The 21,317-nt window shown below is 35.9% G+C and overlaps 1 long non-coding RNA gene across 1 annotated transcript; it reads left to right on the forward strand.

Moving 5' to 3' along the window:
* Positions 1-3,700: 3,700 nt before the first annotated feature.
* Positions 3,701-5,868, forward strand: LOC145807381 (uncharacterized). Its single transcript, XR_014350417.1, has 3 exons — positions 3,701-3,808; positions 5,143-5,370; positions 5,480-5,868. It is a non-coding gene; the product is annotated as an uncharacterized LOC145807381 (long non-coding RNA).
* Positions 5,869-21,317: the final 15,449 nt, after the last annotated feature.

The following is a 21,317-nucleotide window of genomic DNA, read 5'->3' on the forward strand; positions in this document are numbered from 1 at the left end:
AGTTTTTAGGAGGTCCGCTTGAGCGGGTCTTCTTGTGCTCGAGCGGAGATTGCACACACCCAGTATTTTGGTGCTCTGCAGAACTTCTGCAGGCATGTTTTTCACGCTCGAGCGGGTTTCTTTGTGCTCTAGCGGTGGCGCTCGAGCGGGTACTCTGGCGCTCGAGCGGGTAGTACTTTTTAGTGTAAGTTCTAGGAGGGGAAAATCTACGCTCGAGCAAACTGGTTTTCGCGCTCGAGCGGATGTGCTTTATTCTTGTGTCTTGGCGCTCGAGCGGGCCTTCTTGCGCTCGAGCTTACCTAGTTTTTGTTCTTGACGCTCGAGCGTTGTGTTCTCCGCTCGAGCGGGAATGTCGTATATCAGTTGGCAGCTGGGCATTTTAAAATCACTTTTTACATTCTCTTTCTCTCTCTTACTTTCTAAAAAGACATTTTGAGAGTTCCTCTCTCTAGAAACTCCCTTCTCTCTAGGGTTTGATCTAGTTAGAGTGTTTCCCTTCCCTTCGGCCTTTGTAAGAGTTGGGTTGATTGTCGAAGGCTACACATTGATCCGAGAATATTGAGTTTTGGAGCACGTTGAGTTTCTTCATCTTCTTTCCTTAAGCTTCGAATTTGAGGTAGGGATTCCTACTCACTCTTATGGTCTTTGACCTAGATTTTTGGTTGTTTTGATAAAGTGTTGAAGTTGGGTAAATTTTGGGACTTAGGGTTTCAAAATGTTAAAAGAGGATTTGTTATTTTGAGTCTAAAAGGTGTATTGTGGGTTCAAAATAATGATACCACTATTGGTTGTTGATATTTAGACCATTGGGTCAATATTTGGAAATCGGGTGGAAAACCCTAATTTTGGGAAAATTGTGACTTTGTGGAATTGAGTTGGAAATAATGAAATTGGTTCATTATATGGTTGAATAGTGGAGTTAGATTTATTAATCGCTCACTTTTGAAAACATTGATATTTTATCTATTGGAGCTTTTATTATCTGTTTAGAAATAATTGCTTGGGCTACCGGTGGAGGGTAGTTTTGATTGTTGTAGACAATGCATGATGATTAGGTAAACTAAAACTAATCAATTGGATATTTCATAGAGTATGACGGTTGATAGAATACATTAACGTTATGTATTGATTGATTGTGTATATGACCTTTGTGTATATACGTTGTGTGTGTGGGAGGAGATAGAGGATGTACTCCACGGTTTAGGGGAAGATAGTGGATGGACCTCTAAACCGGATGTTGTTTGGGAGGAGATAGGGGATGGACTCCACTGATACAGCTCATATGCTTGTCAGATAATGTGTTAATATAGCTCATATGCTTATCTTTGGAAGTGTTGATACAGCTCATATGCTTATCTTTGGAAGTGTTGATATAGCTAATATGCATATCTGTTGAAATGTGGATATAGCTTGTATGCTTATCTGTTGAGATGTTAATACAACTAGTATGTTTATCTATTGTAAAAACGGGAAATGTTTAATATGAGTCACTGTCTCATATAAGTGGTTGGCCAGGTTCTGAGCCGCTGATGTAAATTGTGAAATTGATAAGAAATGGAAATTGAATTGAATATGAACATAGTGGTCATGAAATGAAAATGGGTTATGAATTGGTTTATGGAAATTGAACATTTATCAATTGCTAATGTCTCAGTCATTGCTCATACTGTGTTTAGCATATCTCTACTGGGCGTTGGCTCACCCTTTATGTGACATTATTTTCAGGCACAGGTAGTATGCCACCTCCAAGGACATAGCTTGGATGATGATGAGAGTTGAAGACTCTTTTTTGTTTATTTTGTTTGTATTACATGTATATCAAGCCAAGGGCTTATTTTGTATAGAGTTAGTACTCTTCTTTTGTGTAACCAGGTGTTGACTTGGAAAGCTGTAAGCCCACAGGGCATTTGCTTTTGTTGTTAACATGTAATACAGTTGTAAGAATTACTCTGATGAATAGAAATGGTTGGTTTCTTTTATATCAATGCATGTCTAAAGTGATGGGTTTTGTGTATTATTTTGAGGGCGTTACAATTTGTACTTTATAGGGTTCTGAAGTAGTCGAAAGCCTTTTAATTTAAGGATGGTAGAGCAGGAAGACAAGCTCGTACATCCTCCGGTTCTATATACAACAGAATGATAAAATTTAAAAATGGAGTTAACTTGAGCCCCCCCTTACTCAATCTTTCCGAAGGTTCATATATTTTAACTGACTCAAATCCAGAACAGGTAAAAACGCAACCAGTACTACAGGAAAAAGCAGATTTGGTGATGTTTTTTTAACGACGTTTTTTTAAACGTCACTGTTATTAGTATTTAACGGCGTTTTATAAACGCCGCATATTCTATTAAACAAAACGACACTGTTTTATAATGGGAGGCGTTTAAAAATGCCTCCAAATGCAGTATGCACACGCGCCTCCTTTTGTGAAAGTGAAACCTTATTTTGAATTAGAGCCCTTTCTCTCTCTTTCAACCCTTAATACATACGCACAGATCTCTCTCTCTCTCTCTCAACCCTCTCTAAGCTCTATCGAAGATTCAAATCGAAGCGATTTCGAAGCTCCTGAAGGTTAAGATCTAAGCTTCATCAAAGATTTAGATCGAAGCTCCATCTCCATCGACGCGATTTCGAAGATTCAGATCGAAGCGATTTCGAAGCTCCATTGAAGTTTCAAATCTAAGCTTCATCGAAGATTCAGATTGAAGCTCCATCGACGCGATTTCGAAGCTCCATTAAAGCGATTTCGAAGATTCAGATCTGAACTCTGACCCCTCGATTACTCGCATTTCAAGTTCCAATGGTGGCGAATAGTCTACTTTGTTTCTGAACTGTAATCGGTACTCTCTCTCTCTCTCTCTGTCTCGCTCTATTTGTGGTCTTTGGGAAAAATAAAGAATTATTGTATTGGCATCAAGCACTAGTTATTTCATTACTTTTTTTAGAAGAAGAAACTATGGAGAATGAGATATTAATTCTATTTTTCTATTAGTCAATTCAATTTTGATGATATTACTCTCTGTTGGCAAATTTTCAGCTCACATTCTTTTGCATATGTTTAATGCTATATATCATATATATGAATCCCTTTTGTTTGTGATTGGAATCATCTATCAAACATTGATCGCATCATCTGACTTCAATGATATGAGATTCAAAGTTTTGTAACAATAACATATTGAATCACAAGAATAGTGACCGAGCTAGGCTGAGAACTAGTCCAATTATTGATGTCTCTCATTGTTGGGATGCTATTTGTTTCTTGCAGGAAGCTTTTCGTTCCGTGGAAGATATACATGGATTGATGTACATGGTTAAGAAAACCCCGAAGGCCTCCTTGATGGTTGTTTATTATGCGAAGTTAACAGAAATTTTCTGGGTTTCAGGCAGCCATCTTTATCATGCTTATGCATGGTTTAAGCTTTTCTCACTTCAGAAAAGCTTTAACAAGAATTTGAGTCAGAAAGATTTACAATTAATTGCATCATCTGTGGTCTTGGCTGCTCTGTCAGTTGCCCCATATGACAACACGCGTGGGGCATCTCATTTGGAGCTTGAACATGAGAAAGAGCGAAATTTGAGGATGGCTAACCTTATAGGGTTCATTATCGACCCTAAACTTGAGAGTGGAGAAGTGGTAATGTTCAATTGGGTATGCTTTCATGTTAATTTCTACATATATTTTTCTTATTATGAATGATTGCCTTTTTTTTTTCCACAGCTTTCACGGTCATCTCTTCTCACAGAACCGGTAAGCACAAAGATATCTGCTCTATCATAATCCTCTCTCTTCTTTGTATTAGTGAGGTTTTCTTCTTCTTCTTCTTCTTCTTTTTTTCTTTTTTTCTTTTTTTGTTTTCTATTATTTTTTTTGTGGTTTGGGTTGTAAGTTGAATTTTTTTTCTTATAGTGATTGCATGTATTTTTGAATGCGTGTGGGAAATACACATTTATTTCACTAATAGAATGTCTCTTGACATGCTTATTTTTATTAGAACAATATTTTGCTAGTGATATTATGATCCTGTCAACCACAACCCCTGGCCAAGGTGTTTGTGGTCTAGTGGCAAACTGTGGTTATGGCGGATAGGTTGTGGTTATGAAAATTCACTTAAAATGGTTCTTAATGTCTTAAAATGGGTCTGAAAAGTTCCATAGGTGAATGGGTCTTAAGGTCCATTTTCAGCATCTTAGAGTAATACTCATTCCATAGGTGAATGGGTCTGAAAATTCACTTAAAATGGTTCTCAATATCTTACTTGCAAATGATCGCCAAATTGAGAGTTTTAAGGCTGGAATCAACACACTTATTAGCCACTAACTCAACAAGAATCACTCTTCCTCGCATGAAAGCACTATGGGATTCTGAGATGAGCTGTGCAATTGCCTTCTTCAATCTCAATGCTAACACTAGCAATAATTTTATAGACACCGTCAATCAATTTAATAGGTCTTAATCTTGAATGTCCACTGCCCTTTATTTGACATGGGGTAATGGAGGAGGCATTTGTACTCATCTCAAACTCTTGTCCCAAAAAAGCATGCAGAACTGCTTGGCCGTGGAGCTTAGTCATCATTGAGGAGCGTCAATTACTTCTTCCTCTGAAAATGGTATTTTTAACTAGTTCATGTCCTTTTCCTATAGCATACTAACCCCCAATTTTCCAATTAGGGTCCCAACATTTGGCTCAAAATCAAGTCTGCTGTAGAACTCCACAGTAGTTTTAGAGATATCCTCCTCCCTAGTCAAAACTTTCCCATCAACACTCAACCTGCTGATGTGATTATCTTTTCTTTGTGCATTAGCCATTCTGTTAAAGAAACTGGTGTTTATATCAACCTCCTTTAGCCAAATAGATCTAGCTATCTACCGCCAACTAATATCTTTTAAATGTGTAAGCCTCCCTATCTTCTCTTCATGCCACTTCTAACCCCTCTAATTCGTGTTCCAAATATGAGCATCGTTGCATGTGTTGGATACAAAGTAGGTAGGTGTCTTCATCAGTGCCATAAAATAGGAGTTATTTTGATATGTGGAGCTTTGGTGGTGTTTGGCACTTTGTGTTGCAAAAAAATGCTTCAAGAGGAAAGTGTTTATGTTGATTTCTTTTCAGCATTGTCTGATCTTGACATTTTGGTAGGTTGCAAAAGGTGTAATGACCTGTGTGACTCAAGAAGTAAAAGATCTTTACCATCTTTTGGAGCATGAGTTTCTCCCTCTAGATCTTGCATCAAAAGTGCAGCCTTTGTTAACCAAAATTTCCAAACTTGGAGGTAAGCTTGCTTCAGCATCTTCTGTACCAGAGGTCCATCTATCTTAATACATTCCCATGCTGGAAAAGCTTGCCACTCTAAGATTGCTTCAGCAGGTACATGGGTGCTAGGTTTTATTTTCGTTACTTATTTTTTTTCCAAATTTATGCATTTTCTAAAAACTATTTTCATCGTGCTTGATATTTTTCATTTCTTGTTTTCCAGGTGTCTCAGGTGTATCAGTCAATGAAGATAGAGAATTTATCTAAAATGATCACCTTTTTTGAATTTTCTGCTGTGGAGAAAATCTTTGTCGATGCAGTCAAACATAATTTCCTTGCAATGAAAGTTGACCACATGAAGGGTGTTGTTGCATTTGGTAACTCGGTAAGTAGTTCTCGTACCTTTATGTCTATATTGCTGTCTACTTGCTTTGTTGAATGTAACTTTATCGTTTGCTGATGCTATACACAGAATAGTAGTAGCAATGAAGTTAACATTTGGTTGTTTCATTCTTATCCACATATGGAAATCATTTTGATGTTCTCTTTTCTGTCTGATTATCATCAAATTGTTGATTTCAATTTGGAACACATTGTACATTCCATAGTTCCATTTCCCCACAGTTATTGAGTTTTTCCTTCTCAAATGTTACTTCAGAGAAAAACTAAATTATCTGTGAACTGTTGGAGCAGTTGCCTGCTTTGCAGCAGCTGCTATGTCGTCTCATTAGATTGTTATTTCTATTGGGTAAATCTATAAAAAGAACAAAGAGAGAGTAAATGGTAATTTTTTTTGAGAATGTTACTTCTTAGTTGGATTCTCAATGTTGAATTAAATATAAACTATAAGGACCATAAGGTAATGGAAAGAAGAATAATAACATTCAATTTTATATGTATATGGACAAAACATTTGCTGCTTTAAGTTTTGGATTACTTTGTCCTTTTTGTTTCACTTTGTTGAGAAAAGACCATACTTTGAACATTTCACTTGTTTGAAATTTGAAACCATGTCTGTGTTGTTACCTTGTGAACATGAAAGGTGATGTCTTGAACTTGAATTGCTATATTTGTTGGGATTTCAGAAGTGACAAACCTGCACGATCACACCAACACAAATTAGTGTTATGTTCAGATCATGGATTTATCAAGTGGAAATCAAAAAAGAAAAAAAGAAAAAAAAAAAAAAAGTTCTTATTTCACTTCATTTTCTTCTTGACTTTTCCCACCACAAGTCAATGATCGAAATATAGGCCAAGGAAAAAGCTGTTAAAATTGATTGTAGGATCTTAGGCTTGTGGCAAGAAATTTCTAATGAACTTGTTCTCTAGGAATAAGAAGCTCTGTTTCATCAACTATTAGGACAATAGGATGATGAGTGTTTGTTTTTACCATGAATGCTTTTTCTTTTCAAAGCTATCTACTATGTAAATATACCAAATATCTACGGTTTTTCCCTTTCAAGTAGTGATGTGGCTATGAATTATTTTAATGGCAACCCACGTTTTTCTCTATCTGGAATCTAGATATGATGCATCACTCTAGAATTTCATAAAAGAAAAGCCCTTAAACAATACACTACTCTTGATCAACGAAAATGCATATTTTGTTTTCACATAGAATTCCAAAGCCATTATAAATTATTATTATTGTTGTGAAATTTTCAGATCAACTGATCAAGGTCCAGAAGTGGCTATTTGGATTTGGTTTGTCAAATCTTGTATCTCCTTTATTACAAATGCATTGAAACATAGATCATGCTGTTATTGAGATGATCATGCTGTTTGTGGTGTGTGAGTTTGTGTTAGGCTGAAATCATTCAGCTGCTAAGTCAAAAGAAGATATATGAATCCCAATAGAATGAATTAGTTATGGAACCCATAACAATTAGTGTTAGACTGAAATTATTTGTTTAAAGAACCAATATTGCTTATTTGCTTCATTTGTGTCATTCTTTAATTATCATGTGATTTTTTACTTCACCAGTCTCTTTTTTGTATGCGAAAAGGCAAAGCCTTTAAAGACATTGGTTAGTGGTTGCTTACCACTAACCAACCAGTTGCACGAGGCAGAGCTGCATGAGGTTAATTCATTTTTAGCATCTTAGCTGATCAACCTGTGACAACCCTCACTACTGATTAGTGCTAATCTATGATTAAGCATGTTAATTGCCTGACTGACTGAAATTTTGAATCGATTGATTGATTGTGCTAGTTTAAATGCAATTCTATCTGTTGACTGTTAAATTATCTGTTCATGTTTTATGCTTTAAACTGCAAATTGAAGGCCTTATCGGCGGCCGAATCTAAAATTGATTGATGTTTTGTGCTAATTAAGATTTATATGATTTTTTGGTATATTTAATTGAAATGTGATTTGGTATGATTAAATTAGATTAAATAAGCTAAATTACATAAGTTGGGCCTTTTTACTAATTTGCCATCTAGTGGACTTAGCTAGGCTATTGTTTAGTCTTCAATTACATATGTTGGCATCACTTTTCCTCAGCCATTTTCTTGAGACAAACCAACCAAGAGAGAAGAGAGGGAGAGAGTGAGAGAAATTGAGTTCCATCTTGTGAATTGCTTGGTGAATTAAAGAAATTTAAGGTTGATTTCATAGTTGAGCTTCCTACACTTGATATTCAAGGTCTCAGGTAGAAAATCCACCTTCTTAAACTTGTCTTTAAGTTAGTTCTTGCTTGATTCTTGTTATATTGAAAATTGGAGTCAAAATTAGCTTAATATGTTGAATTGAGTAGGAATTCATGCATGCATATTGCCATTCTTGAGTTTTGAGGATTTTTGTCCATGGAATTCCACATGCATGTTCATATTATAGTTCTAGTCCATGATTCCTCATGATTTTGAAAGGATTGGCTCATGTGTTCTTGTAATAAAAGTCTTGAGGTTGATTAAATCCATGTATGTTATGTTTTACATCATGTTCATGAGATTGGTTTGAAATTGTGTTTAATTGAACTACCTTTGGGCTTTGATTTCTCAAATTGTTCTTTGAAACATGTTATATTATGAGTTTTGAAGTGTTTTCCAGAAAATTAGCCCAAAAGGATCGAATTTGATACATTGAAACTTGTTTTTGAGCTTGAGGTTCAAATCTAGAAATTCTAGATTTTGGACTCATGCTCAAGCGGAGTGACTGGCGCTCGAGCGTGAAATTCGTGCATCCAGCACTTTACACTATTTTACAGTCCGCTCGAGCGAGGTATTGGACGCTCGATCGAGCGGTTATCGAGTGCCCAATCGAGCGTGATTTTCACACATCCAGTACTTTTGGCATGTTTTACAGTCCGCTCGAGCGGGGTAACTCGCGCTCGAGTGGAGTATTTTGTTTGCCTGTACGCTCAAGCAGGTAAATCCACGCTCGAGCGGGACCTCTATTTTCTAAAAATGTTTTTAAAGGGCATTTTTGCATCATCATTTCATCCTAGGCATTCTTAGGCCTAGTTTAAGGCATCTTAATGATGATATTGATGTAGAACCACACTGAGCCAAAGTAGGGACTAAGTCTTTGATTCCCGAATATATAACTTAGTGTGCGTTCATTCTATCACTGTATAGGGTTGGCTTTCGGAGACGCGCTCTAGTTGCTTATAGCCCAGAACTCTGTGAGTAACAATGTTGTAAAGATATGTTCGAAAATGAATATTTTCTGAATGATCAACTGAACTGTTTTCTGAACTGTTTACTGTTAACTGAATGAATGTTTGTCCTCTATTCTGAACTGTATTGTGGCATCCTTAGCAACTACTGTTACTGCTACTGTTACAGAGATCTCTGTCAGTTCCTATCTTGGAACTTCTGTTTACTGTTACGATGACCATCATTGACTGTTCGGTCTTTTAAGACCTACTATTTACTGTACTATTCTGCTAATGGATGTACCACATATGACTGTTATGGCTGAATAACTGATATACTGATTCAATGAACTGTTTTCGTTACTGTAAGGACATTCATTCTTAACCTCTTTACACATTATGTTATTCACTGGGTTTTAGCTCACTCTTTATATATATATATATATATGTAAGTGTTCAGGCACCAGACCGGAGCTAGGAGCGTGGGTTAGACTCCTTTTTGTCAAAGCCAACCACTGTGCCTCACTGCGAGGTTCCGAGCCTGTCAAGCTACGGCTTTTGGGGTGCTTTAATTTTCCCACATCTGTCTCTATACCGATTTTGTAATACTGTATAAACTGGTACTGCACTGTGATGATAGGGATTAGGTCCTTGTCCTGGATGATTGTACATGTATGTATAGACTGTTCTGTTATGAATCTGCATATGAATGAAAAGTCTTTTTGTATACAGACTGTCACAGCTCATTGGACATCTTTTCTTACTATTTTGGCTTCCGTCAACCCCTGTACTCTGTATTACTGTTATTACTGTTAAGCAGACCTTCGGTAATCACGGATTACTGGCCAGTTACGGTGCTAAACCCATAGGGGCGGGTTTGGGTCGTGACACAACCAGTTGCACATTAATTATTGCTATTTATAAAAAAAAATTAATTTAAAAAATATTAGGTTACATGTGGAGATAGTATTTTCTTATATTCTTTCTAATTCGTTGATGAAATTACATGTGTTGCCGACCTACTTCATTTGATGAGTTGTTCCTCTAGTTCTCAACATGAGGCTAACTACTTTATTTAAAATTCTTGCTACTATTACTGAAGCATGCCAGCCATTACCCTTGTTTCAATAGTGTCTTAGTCAATGGGCTTAGTGGCAGTTTGGCTTAGCTGATTGTATCCAGATCAAATATATATTCAATAATTATTAACCTCGAGGCTGTGGGTTCGAACTTGAGGGCAACTAATTTGTGCAAATTATAAGAAAGGTTAGGTTAGGACTCAATTTGTCCTTTCTAGACCCATATCCAATGGGGACTAAACTAGTCATACACACAATCATCTGGTGATACGGTGATCATTGCTCATAAATGAACATCTAGCACTGGATTTGATTTTGCCCTAGCCATCATTTTGTCAAACTGTTACATATGATGTCCACTGTTGTTTTGATGGTGTGAGTAAGCCCTGCTTTGGTAGCAATCAGTGGTTCAACAAGTATAATTAAAATATAAACCACTAATTTTGAGTTCTGTGTTGCTGGTAAATAGTACATATAGTCACTCTTTAATAGTTTGTGTTTTTCCATGTGCATGTGTTTGCGAGCATTTAAATTAGAGTTTTTGCCATTTGTTTTGCAGAATAAAACATAGTACATAATTTTGTTTTATTGAGCAATATATACATTTGATTCTGATATATTTTGCCTTGATAATTTTAGGTCACCAACAATTATTTCCATTCCAAAGTCATCTAACAGTGTCTCTTCTAGTTCATCACGGAGCAAGACTCGGGGGAGGTTAACTCGCAAGTTAGTATATGTTCTTGAAGTTGTTAAGTTATGTCATGGGTGGATGTATCTTAGTCATCATTTCTGATTTGATTGATTAAGTTGGCTAATTTAGTGGACTAAATACTTGATTTTTGTCTTTTTCTCAAGGGATCTGCGGTTGCACAAGTTGGTCTTATTTTGTTCGTGGGCAGGTTGTTAAGATGAGCACATACATATTATTATTTTGGTTTAAGGAAATGTTTATGTTGCTTTTTATAAAGATCAAATGTATTAAACAATTAACATATTTTTTTATTTTTGTGGAAGCAGCGCTTTCCCATTGAAGCACCTTGTTGTGATATGTATTTGTTTTCTAATTACTTGTTATCTATAGAAATGCGCAGAAGGTTATAAGAAGGGTTTTGGAATATTTTGCTTTTGCTGCCAAAGTGAGGTACTTTTTTTTTGCTGCTTGAGTTACATCTTTATTTGATTCTCATTGAGGTGTTTACTGTTTCAACATTTGTGAGTAGGTCAACCCTTCTCAGTTTGAAGCACATGCAGGTTGGGCTTCTCGTCGCAAGCCGTGAGTGTTCTTTTGATATTTTTGGGAGGTGTAGTGAACATGTGGTTTCTGTGACCATTCATACATCATTAGATAACTTTTTTTCCCCTAATGCAGTTACCTACACATCTATACATCAAATGGAGTGTCTCTCCATGAGTTGTCTTTGAAATTGTCACAACTGCGGAAGTTATCTGCCGAGGAAAATGATGATCTTTGCTCAATCTGTGCAGATGGAGGAGATCTTTTATTGTTGTGATAATTGCCCAAGAGCTTTTCACACAGGTGATTCAAGTTTCTTGAATGACTTCCTTTTAAGTCGTTTAATTTCTTTTCTAGTTTTGTAGCTCCAATTCCCTGGATACTTGCCTCTGTCTTTTCTTGTGCTAATGTCTTGTCTATAGGTTTTTTTTCTTTATACTCAAACCTTTTTGTTGTTTGTTCAATTTTCTGAATTGCGCTAGTGTAGAGTGGTTGAACAGTACCTTGTTTATCTTTATCCATTTCTTAAGTAATGCATTCAAACCACTCTCCACTAATTTCTTTTATGGTGTACTTATTCCCCGTTATTTCTTATATGTTAAAGTGGAGTCATTTTCTGAAACTACTATTGCACCATGTAAATCTGTTTTGCTTGTTGTCATCAATTTATGGATTTCGGCCAATGAGATTTTCACTTATAAACTGAGTGTTGGGGACAGTTGGTAGCTGCTGTTTTTCTAGGCCTCCCATGATTTTAGTTGATGTTTCACTGTCTTGAACATGAAACAAATATTGTCACAGGAGCACTAATAAGTTCTTTTATTTCATGGTTGGACTTTAGGATCGGTTTGACCTGATAGCAGATTCAAACACAATCCGTAATGACCTTATTCCTCACATGGTTTATGGGTGAGTATCAAAATTCTATTTCTGATCTTTTATGCTTTATCTTTGACTTTGTTCTTAGCCTTCTTTGTGGGTGTTGGTACAAGAATGTTTCTGCAGGAGGAACGTGAGGGATCAAGAGTTTGCATGTCACAATTATTTTTCTACTGCTTTATTTTGGAAATTATATTCTTCAGGAGAGAGAGTCAATTTGTGTTTTAAGACAAGTCTAATTGCCTTCTATATTAGATTGTTGTTGGATGATGTGAAACTGTGCATGAGATGGCTGCTTGGTTTGTTGGGATTGAACTTATTGGATTTTTTTTCTTGAAGGATGTTGTATTGGGTACTATTATAGATGTGAGGGAATAATAATCTCATAGAAATATGTCTATACAAAGTTTTATTTATTATTTTTATTTTACAGGTATATTTTTAAAGTTAAATCTCACAAAATTAGTAGTTTAAAAAAAAAATCTATTGCGGCGTTTTTCAAAACACAACTATAGTTATTTTTTTAAATAATAAAAAAGCTATTTCAACATTTTTGAAGCGTCGCTGAATGCCTGTGTGACGTCATGTGACCATTGGCTGCCATATTTAGCAGCGTTTAAACGTCGCCTATACTAATTTTATGACGTTTTTAAAGCGTCATAAACTTATAGCGACGGTCGCGTCCTCGGCGTTTGGTGGTAAGCGTCACTAAAGGAATTAGCGTCGTTTTTCCAGCAGTGTAAATTATTGAGCGAATTAATGATTTTTAATGATATGAGAAATATTTTTCAATAAACAATTTTGATAATTTTATTATTGTATAGGAGAGTAGTTAGATTTTTTTTTCCTGGGAACTTTAAGTGTTTTTAACATTAAAAGCTCACATTCTTACAGATGAGTAGATTAATTGCAAAAATATTTATTTTCTTTATATATTTTCATGAAACTCCGTTGGGGTTGTTAACAACTTTGCCAGTCCCAAGTTCGGGTTAAAGAGGAGGGTTGTATGTTAGGTAGCCGACAGCCAACATGTAAAAAAGCCGCTCGGATCCCTTATGACAATGAATCCTACTTTGAATCGTTTAAATGCTAGGTCGTTACCCTCAAGTGAGACGTTGCGCCTGCCTCCGGATATTTCAAAAAGTGAGCAAAAGGCGCCGTATCGACGCCTGGGTGCAGTGAAAAATGGGCAAAGCTTCTCGTGTTTTTCTGGATGAACGCGGGTTAAGAAGCTAGTCCAAGACTATAGGTTTAGGGTAGCCACTTGGAATATAGGAACCTTAACTGGTAAGACGATGGAGTTGGTAGATGTTATGATTAGGAGGAGAGTTAGTATAGCTTGCGTACAAGAAACTAAGTGGACGGGTGAGAAAATTAGGGAAATTGAGGATATTGGTTTTAAGCTATATTATAGTGGTAAGGATAAACGCAGGAATGTGGTAGGAATCTTAATTGCCAAGGGTCTTGTGGAGAATGTAGTGGCAATCATTAGGAAATGGGATAGGATTATGCTAGTTAAACTAATTATTGGAGGGAATATAGTGAACGTTATTAGTGCATACGCCCCTCATGTAAGATTAGATGATCAAACTAAGAGGGATTTTTGGGAGCAGATGGATAAGATCTTACAGGAGATACCCATAGGAGAAAACCTAGTTATAGATGGAGATTTTAATGGTCATGTAGGCATAGATAAACTAGGTTATGAAAGGGTGGATGGTGGATACGGTTTTCGTAACAGAAATGAGGCTGGAGAGAGTATCTTAGATTTTGCGTTGGCTTCTAACCTGGTGGTGGCCAATACTATGTATAAGAAGAGGGAGAAGCATTTGATAACCTTTAAGAGTGAGTCAGTTAAGAGCCAAATAGATTACTTCTTAGTGAGAAAAGTGGACTGCCTAAAATGCAATGATTGTAAGGTGATTCCTAGAGAGAGCCTAACCTCTCAACATAGGATTTTGGTACTAGATTTATGTTTTAGAGGGCAATACCAAGTTAGGAAGGATGGTGGGCGTCATACGACGAGATGATGGGACCTAAAATGGGATAAATTAGAAATATTTAAGAATAGAATGGATAAGGAAGGTACTTGAGACTTGAAAGATGATGCTAACACTATGTGGAATTTGATGGCCAATTGTATGAGGAGAATCTCAAGGGAAGTGCTTGGAGAGTCAAAAGGAATGGGACCCAACTCTTGGGAAACTTGGTGGTGGAGGGAAGATGTTCAAGCGGTAGTTAAGGGGAAAAAAAAGTGCTTTAAAAAATGGCAAAAGAATAGAACTGAGGAAAACCTTAAGAGCTATAGATTAGCTAATAAGGAGGTCAATAAAGTAGTAAGAGAGGTTAAGTTGAAAGCTTATGATGACCTATACACTAGACTAGATAGTAAGGAGGGAGAGAAGAGGATATACAAACTTGCTAAGATATGGGAGAGGAAAACAAGAGATTTTAATCAGGTTAAGTGCATCAAGAGTGAGGATTCCAAGGTATTGGTGAGGAATGAAAAGATTAAGGAAAGATGGAAGAACTATTTTGAGAAACTGTTAAATGAAGAACATGAAGGTACGACAATAGGTGAAAAAATAGCCAGTAATATGATAAACCAAGACTATAAGTTCTATCGCAGGATTAGGAACTTTGAAGTATAGATTACACTTAAGAAGATGAAATCAAATAAGGCTTTAGGAGCAGATGATATCCTTATTGAAGCTTGTAAATGTTTGGATAAAAAGGGGGTTGCTTGGTTTACTAGGTTGTTTAGCAAAATTTTATTGACTAGGAACATGCCAGATGAGTGGAGGAAGAGCGTTTTAGTGCCAATCTATAAGAATAAAGGAGATGTCCAGAATTACAACAACTATAGAGAAATTAAGCTAATGTGTAATATAATGAAAGTGTGGGAGAGAGTGATAGAACGCCAATTGCGAGATGTAATAGAGGTGTCAGAGAATCAATTTGGGTTTATGCCTAGCAGGTCAACAATGAAAGCGATCTATCTTTTGAGGAGAGTAATTGAAAAGTATAAAGAAAAGAAAAAAGACATTTATATGGTGTTTATCGACCTTGAGAAAGAATATGATAGAGTGCCCCGTGATATAATATAGTGGGTGTTAGCAAAGAAATGGGTAACAAAATGTTACATTGATGTGATTAGGGACATGTATGAAGGGGTGGTGACCACTATTAGATCGCCTGCTGGAGAGACAAATGAATTTCCTATCACTGTAGGGTTACACCAAGGATCTACCTTAAGTCCTTATCTTTTTGCTTTAGTTATGGACGAGTTGACGAGAAATATCCAGGATGACGTGCCATGGTGTATGCTTTTTACAAAAGATATAGTGCTAGTGGATGAGACTAGAGAATGAGTTAATACAAAGTTGGAGATTTGGAGAAAAGCTCTTGAATCTAATGAATTCCAGATAAGTAAAACTAAGACAGAGCACATGGAGTGTAAATTTAGTAACAGTAACAATGAAAGCAGAGGAGAAGTGAAGATTCAAAATCAAGAACTACCTAAGAGTGAGCATTTTCGTTATTTAGGGTCGATTATCACAACAACAGGGGAGATTGATGCGGATGTGGCCCATAGGATTAAGGCGGGATGGTGTAAGTGGAGAAGTGCGTCTGGGGTACTGTGCGATAAACGAATACCCACCAACCTAAAAGGTAAGTTCTATAGAACGGCTATTAGACTAGCGATGTTGTATGGGACGGAGTGTTGGACAACCAAGAAACAACATGTAGATAAGATAAGTGTGGCTAAGATGAGGATGCTCAGGTGGATGTATAGCAAGACTAGACAAGACAGAATTAGGAATGAGTGTATTTGGGAATGGGTAGGAGTAGCACCGATAGAAGATAAGTTGAGAGAGAATCGATTGAGATGGTTTAGTCATACTCAACGGAGACCAACAGAGGCAATAGTGAAGAGATGCGATGCTGTAACGGTAGATGAAAGTGTTAGGGGACGGGGTAGGCCTAGATTAACGTTGGTTAGCTTTGTAAATAGAGATATGGATCTACTTAATTTGACTAACGAAATGGCCTTTGATAGGGCCGCGTGGAGAAGAAAGATTCATGTAGCCGACCCCATTTGATGGGACTTAAGGCTTGGTTTAGTTTGGTTTGATTGGGTTTGTTTGGTTTGGTATATATTTTCATGATTTTTCTTGATTTGAATCTAACAAAATTTCTCTCCCTCATTGTTCATGAGAAGGTAGTGGATGAGACAAATATTAAACAGGTGATGGTAGTGAAATTATTAAAAAAATAATTATATTATGATATGTGAAGGAGTTTGATATTTGAATACTCACTGATCATGAAAAGATACACTACGGGAAATATATGATTTTACGATGTTTATTTAACGGCATTTTTTTAGATGTCACTATTTCTAACATTTAACGACGTTTTATAAACGTCACATTTTATTTTAATTAAAACGATACCGTTTAAGTAATCCAAGTCGTTTGAAAAGCGCCTCCAAATGTGTTTCTCTCCCTCTCTTCAAACCCTCAAATCTCTCACCAACGTATTTGAATCTGAGAAACCCTAGAGTCTCAGAGAAACCGATCCCTCAAATCTCTCACTCGCTCTCTCTCTCTCTCTCTAAACCCTTCAGCTCTTTCAACTCAATTCAACCTTCTTCGCTCGGTGATTCATCATTCGGTCGATCCAATCTCAGAATGATTTTGATTTCGAAACTCCACAACCACCGCCACTGCCACTACCATTTGCATCTGCATCTGCATCTGCATCGTCTACTAACCATCTGCATGATTTTGATTTCAATCCAATCTCAGTTTCGTCGATTCTTCTCTCGATCTCTCAATCTCTCTCTCTCGATCTCGTTCTCTCTCGCACAATCTTGTTCTCTGTGTACACATTATCTGTACTTTTTTTTGAATAATTTTTTTGTCCTAAAAATCTCTCTATACAAGTATATATATGAATTTTTATATGTATCTCTATGTATTAATTGAATAATCATCCTTATTTTGTTTTCAGGCTCTCGAATGATCCAATCGTTGATCGGCAGTGACAGAAAAAATCAACTCCTGTGAGAAAAGAAACCCTAACTTTCTCATTGGAGGTAAGTTCTAATATATTTGTTTACATGTTTGTTCTATTTTTTATCTTGTTTAGATTTGTATTGAACAACTCTGTTTAGATTTGTTTACTCAATATACTGATGAGAATCTACTTGAATTTGGTTTCTCTTACTTTTCTGGAGCTATATTCTTTTGTCTATAATGCTTCTAAATATGAGGATACATTCACCATTATGTCAATTTCTATGTATCAAAATATATTTTGGTTTATTTAGATGATAAACATTAATTGGAGAACTCAGTAGTGATTAGCAGTCTGTCTATTGGTTAATTTGGGTATTGACTTAAATTTGAATTTTTTTTTTTTTCTATCACTCATCTATCTTTCGGTATATTTTTTCACAATATTGTATTGAAGGTCATCAGCCAAAGCTGGGTTTGGCTGGAACAGGTTTGTCATTGATTTATTGATTGAAAAGGAATTACATAATAAAATAACTTCATTCAATTGTGTAAATTTGTATACTTAACCTACCTGGCATATGATTTGTTGAGTAAATTTGTATACTTAACCTACCTGGCATATGATGGTGCATACAATTGTGTTTATACAGTTGTTTTAGACTAATAGTCATCAATAGATCACTCATTTGGTTTATTATTCTGTAGCCAACTTCACCTACCACCCTTGGAAAGGAAATTGCAATTTTTGCCGTCAGATTAAGCAGGGAAAGACGGGATATTTCTCAAGTTGAGATAATGGGGAAGTTTGCCGGTGCAGTTAGAAATTACAATGCACATCTTGTTGCATACCCTGATATTAAATGGCCTCAAATTGTAGAGGAGTTCATGAAATCCCTTGGATTAAGTTTCAATCCCTGTGTGACTCAGGTGTGTTCTATGCACAAGATTTCTTCTTACTTAAGTTTTTATTAGGTTTCTCCGTAATTCTTCACAGACCAGAGTAATTTTTAGAAGTTTTATCAACAAGTTCTAATTTAACAATCAGTAACCACATTTTGATGGATCCTTTTGATATGCTCCATGTTGGCTCGTAGAAACCTACCATCCACTGCACGGCTGCTCTATGTACAAAGCTAGAGAAGTCGGCAATCTTTATTACCTATTAGTTACTCATTAGTGAACTCTCTTCCTAACTTTTATCCCTGTCCTTGCTCTTTATTGTTTTTATGTAACAATTAATTCATCCATATTAAACTGTGATAGAGGACATCACTTATGTGTTCCTTGGAAATTCTGAATACGGGTCATTATCTTCTAGCTAATGCTTTCATAGTTTAACCATGTTCTGCAAGTTAGTTGTTGCTCCAGATTATCAAGAGGTGTGCTCGATCCTTGTGAGGATGAAAATGATGACATTCAAGATGATGATGTGAGCTTGGGGGCTGATTTTGTACAAAGGAGTGTTCTAAATCTGATAGTGCAGTGATGATTTAACGTTACATTTGTTTTTGGTTCTCAATAAGCTAAAATACATGTTATAAACTTCATTTACCATACAGCAAAAATGCTTAATAAACCAATTGTCAAAATTTGCAACTCATTTACCATATAGCTTATTGTTGCCTTCTTTCCCTACATGTACCATAAGAACAGCACTGACTCGATATGCGGATCTTTTGAGCTTTCCGAAGAAGGTAGGGCCATTGTTTGTTTAGTTATGTGTTGCTCATAATATTATATATGCGAACTCTCATTAACTAATTTGTTAAATGTATGTGTTTTCTAGTCTGCATTACTTGCCCTGGCAGCTCATGCTTCTGATCCAAGTGAAGCCGAGCGACTGAGGCATCTTGCATCTCATGCTGGAAAGGTTTGCAATTTTTTGGTTCAGAGTTTTCATAATAAAGTGGTTCATCCATCAAAGTTTTTAATGCTATCTTTCCTATCTACAGGATGAATGCACAATGGGTAGTTGCAAGTCAGCGAAGCCTTCTTGAGATTATGGCAGAATTTTCATCAGCCAAGCCTTCACTTGGTGTTTTCTTCGCATCAGTTGCCCCACGCTTGCAGCCTAGATATTACTCAATTTCATCCTCCTCAAGGTGAATAATACCACAGCCTAGATATTACTTAATTCCAATCTGCTAAGCTTTCTTGAGATTTTGGATCAGTTGCTAGTAGTCCTAATTCAAATAAAGTGAGAGAGAGTGAGGGAATCCTTGATTTGGAACATGAAAGAGAGACTGAGTCTTTTAGAGAAGTTCACTTGGGGAAGAAGTTGAATGAAGAGATGAAAAACTCAGGAGGGCACTTCCTCCAGTGAAGTGCTATCACAGAAACAGAGCAGTGAGGGCAGTTCAAGGTCAGTGCCATTACAAAACAATGAGGGGACTTCAAGAGAAGTACCAAAAGAACAACATTATGAGGCAACACATTCTGTTGATGTGAAAAAGGATAAAGGAAGTTTCGATACAATCTCACGTGAATTGGCATGACCAAAAATAAAAAAACGGTACACCCAGCTTACATATTTTTTCCTTTTATTTTTTGGTTGCATTTGTTGTTTGATTTTGGTTTAGAAATAGTCATGTAATGTTTGCTTAAATTTAGCCAATATATTAAAATAGCAGTAAAGTTTTATCCATATTATTGTTATTTTTCAGCTTTATTACAATTATGTTTTTAGATAAATCTAACAAAATTAGCACAATTTAAAAATAAAAAAAAAAATTTTAAAAAAAAGAAGCTATAACGGCGTTTTTCCAAAACGCCACTACAGTGTCAACGGTCATTTTTAAAATAGGAAAAAATCTATCACGGCGTTTTTTAAACGTCGCTAAATGTTTTACCATAACTACCACATTTGGCGGCGTTCTAAAAAACGCCGCCTATACTAATTCTAGCGACATTTTTAAAGCGTCATAATGCTATAGTGACGGCTGCATCTTCGACGTTTGGTACAAAACGTCGCAAAAAGAATTAGCGGCGTTTTTTACACCTATAGCGGTGTTTTTTAAATGCCACTAAATGTAAAATTTCCAGCAGTGCAGGCAAAAAAAATTCTGTTAAAGTTGGGTCAAAACCTTGCAATGTAACCTATGAAAATAATTATTATTTGGAGCTTAAACACAAGCTGCATAATTTGGAAAGTTATCAAAAGATTATGCTAGCTCTGTCTGTAAATAATCACTAACCACTCCAAATCAATTGCTATGTTCTTCACTACACAAAATGCATTTAAAAATTAACTCCACCTTCAAAAAAATTTGTGGGTCAATCGATCCTTTCTTTTAAATGCTTCCAGCTTCCCTAAACGTTTTAATCTATCAACAATGCCATTATGAAATTGGTTTATGGCATATTAAGCTTAAGATTTAAATATTCCTTTAAGCTTTTCTTGTTAATAATTAAAAAGAAAGTAATACTACTATATCATAAACTAGAAATTTAAGTAGCATGTTGGAGCTAACTGCCAATCACAATAAAGAAAATCTTGAAAAATGTTATTTCCCTTAAACTAATTCAGAAAGAAACTTTATAACATCATATCACTTATAATTTGCTGTTGTGACCCTAAATTCTAATATTGTTAAATAGTATTTACCCATATAAAGCAGTAGCATCCTTCAATTCCAAAGTCATGAGAATAAGAAGGGGGGGAAAATAGAAGAGGAACCTTTAGGAGAAGCATGAAGTTGTTTTGCACGGTCATTGCAACTACCCAATGAGAAAATAACTCCCACCTTTTTATAGTAGTTTCCAAACACAAATGTAATTATATTCTAAAGTCATCAATAACTAGCTTAAATACTACTCTCATATCAATTTCAAGCCCTCCTAATTTCAAAATTACTTCTTCAACTGTGTTCAATTTCATACAAAAACAAAGGCCAAACTTTATTTTTTATCTTACAAAATTGGAGAAATGCCTTTAGAACTAGTTTAGGTTTAATAGAATTCTGAAAATCATCATTTGTATATAACTGTGATAGAGCACGAGCAGCACCCTAAGCAATACTTAAAGTAAAATAGACTACAAGCAAGAACACTACCAATGGAAATATCCAATATCTAACTATATAGTAGTTAGGAACCTAAACTTGAATTTATACTATATCACTAACACATCATCAATGTGAACTAAGCATCTACCAGAAGCCATTTCAATTTGGCTAAGAATTTCTTGTTTCATTAAAATGGGAAAAAATTAAATTGAAGTAGATGAGTAGCAATCTATGACA

Source organism: Camellia sinensis, chromosome 14 (genome assembly GCF_055761805.1).
Source record: "Camellia sinensis isolate YWXY chromosome 14, ASM5576180v1, whole genome shotgun sequence".
Lineage (NCBI taxonomy): Eukaryota > Viridiplantae > Streptophyta > Magnoliopsida > Ericales > Theaceae > Camellia > Camellia sinensis.